Below are 2235 nucleotides of genomic sequence, written 5' to 3' on the forward strand. Positions count from 1 at the left end.
ATACTGCACTACTGATACAAGATACACATCAGCTGGCCTGTCCCACAGTACAGCTCAAGGCTATTTCCACCAGGGCAAAAAGAAAGGTTGACTACTCAGTTCCTGTAGGAAAGGTCTGTCCTATCATAGCACATATCTCAGTCAAGTCTAAGGCTTTGTGTTAGAAGCATAAACACATTAAAAAAGAGATTTGGCTTTTTCTCAAGGCTGCTCATCACTGCCACCTGGCAATTGAGTGGACTTGGTGCTCATTTCTGCTTAGAGAAGTACTCTGCTCTTCTGGACATCAGGCTTGATGGTATCACCTCCAGGTTTCCAGCCAGGTGGGCACACTTCCCCATGTTTGTCTGTGAACTGGAAGGCCTGAACTAGTCTTAGGGTCTCATCCACAGAGTGGCCAACAGGGTGGTCATATACAGTGATTTTTCGAAGGATGCCTTTATCATCAATGATGAAGAGTCCTCTAAATGAGAAGCCTTCATCTGCCTTTAAGACCCCATAGTCCTGAGCAATTGTGCGCTTCGGGTCTGATATCAAAGGAATATTCATGGGTCTCAGTCCTCCTTGTTTCTTGCGTGTGTTGATACAAGCCAGATGACAGAAGTGAGAATCCACAGAAGCACCAATCACTTGGCAGTTGAGTTTCTTAAATTCTTCTGCCCTGTCTCTGAAAGCAATGATTTCAGTGGGGCACACAAAGGTGAAATCAAGAGGATAAAAAAAGAACACAATATATCTTCCTTTGTAGTCAGACAAACTTATATCTTTGAACTGACCATCTGGCATAACAGCTGTAGCTTTGAAGTTGAGAGCAGGGTGCCCAATTTTTGCAGTTCCTGAAGACATCTTCAGTTATCAGCAGTTGCAGTACCAAAAACACCAGTCAAGTCACTAGTCAGGAAGAGAACGCCTCAACCATTTCTTTTTGGTACAGAGACTTTGTGAATACTGTTTTCTGCATCATTCAATATTTTGCCTGTATTGCAAGTCAAGGCTTGATTTTTACCCCCAGCTCTTTCAGCTTTAAAAAATGCTGAGCCTTTTCTTCATGTTTGGTTTTGTAACCCCAGGTCTTTGCACATTTCATAATATATGACTTTGTCTTCTTAAGCTGATCTTTGAACTTCTCTGTTCAGCACTTTGACTTCCTCATTTTTTAAAAATGACCTTGTTCTTTCTTCCTGTATGATGTTCTTGATGTCATTCTACAAATATTGTGTTCTGTGGTTATTAATGTCTAAGGTATCAAATCTGTCCTTGAGATGGTCTCTAAATTCAGGTGGGATTTTTCAGTGTTGAGTTTGGCTCATGTGGACCTGTTTGAATTTTCTTCAGCTTAAGCCTGAATTGGTATAGGAACAGTTTATGCTTCCCATAGACATAATCTGTTTGAATCCTGTGTATTCTTTCTGTTTTGGTCCATTTATGATGTTCAAAAAAGTTATTTACAATGAAGAAGACATTGGTTTTGCAAAATTCTATCATGTAATCCACAGCATCATTTCTATCATCAAGACTCTTTTTTCCAACTACTGACCCTTCCTCTTTGTTTCAAACTTTCACATTCCAATCATCAGTAATTATCGATAAATCTTGATTGCATGTTTGATCAATTTCAGACCAAATAAGCTGGCAGAATTCTTCAGTCTCATCATCACTGGATTTAGAAGTTGGTGTATAAATTTAAATAATAATGGTATTAACTGATCTTACAGGCATATGGGTATTATCCTATCACTGACAGCATTGCACTTCAAGGTAGATTCTGAAATGTTCTTTTTACCAATGAATGTGACACCATTTCTTTTCAATTTTTCATTCCTGGAATAGTAAGGCGCATGAGTGTCTGATTCAAAATGACTAATACCAGTGTTAATTAAGGGCGTATTAAGGAGTCTTGGCATGGCACTATAGGATAAGTACTGGACTGCAAGGTCAATTTGAACTGCAAGGTTCAAATCTACCAGCTGCTCCTCAGAAACACTATACAGGGTATCTATGAGTCATAACTGACTCAACAGCCCTATATACCCTTAATTATGTATTTTGTTGTTAAGAGCTGTTGAGTCAGTTATGACTCATAGATACCCTGTATAGTGTTTCTGAGGAGCAGCTGGTAGATTTGATATATATATGGTGGCGCTGTGGATTAATGCGCCAGACTGCAAAGCCATTTGAACTGCAAAGTTGGTGATTCAAGCTCACCAGCTACTCCTCGGAAACTCTATACAGGGT

General features: G+C 39.5%; 1 pseudogene; it reads right to left on the bottom strand.

Annotated features, from left to right (window-relative positions):
* Nucleotides 1-248: 248 nt before the first annotated feature.
* On the bottom strand, nucleotides 249-846 carry LOC102836283 (annotated as a pseudogene).
* Nucleotides 847-2235: the final 1389 nt, after the last annotated feature.

This window comes from Chrysochloris asiatica, unplaced genomic scaffold, assembly GCF_000296735.1.
Source record: "Chrysochloris asiatica unplaced genomic scaffold, ChrAsi1.0 scaffold00031, whole genome shotgun sequence".
Lineage (NCBI taxonomy): Eukaryota > Metazoa > Chordata > Mammalia > Afrosoricida > Chrysochloridae > Chrysochloris > Chrysochloris asiatica.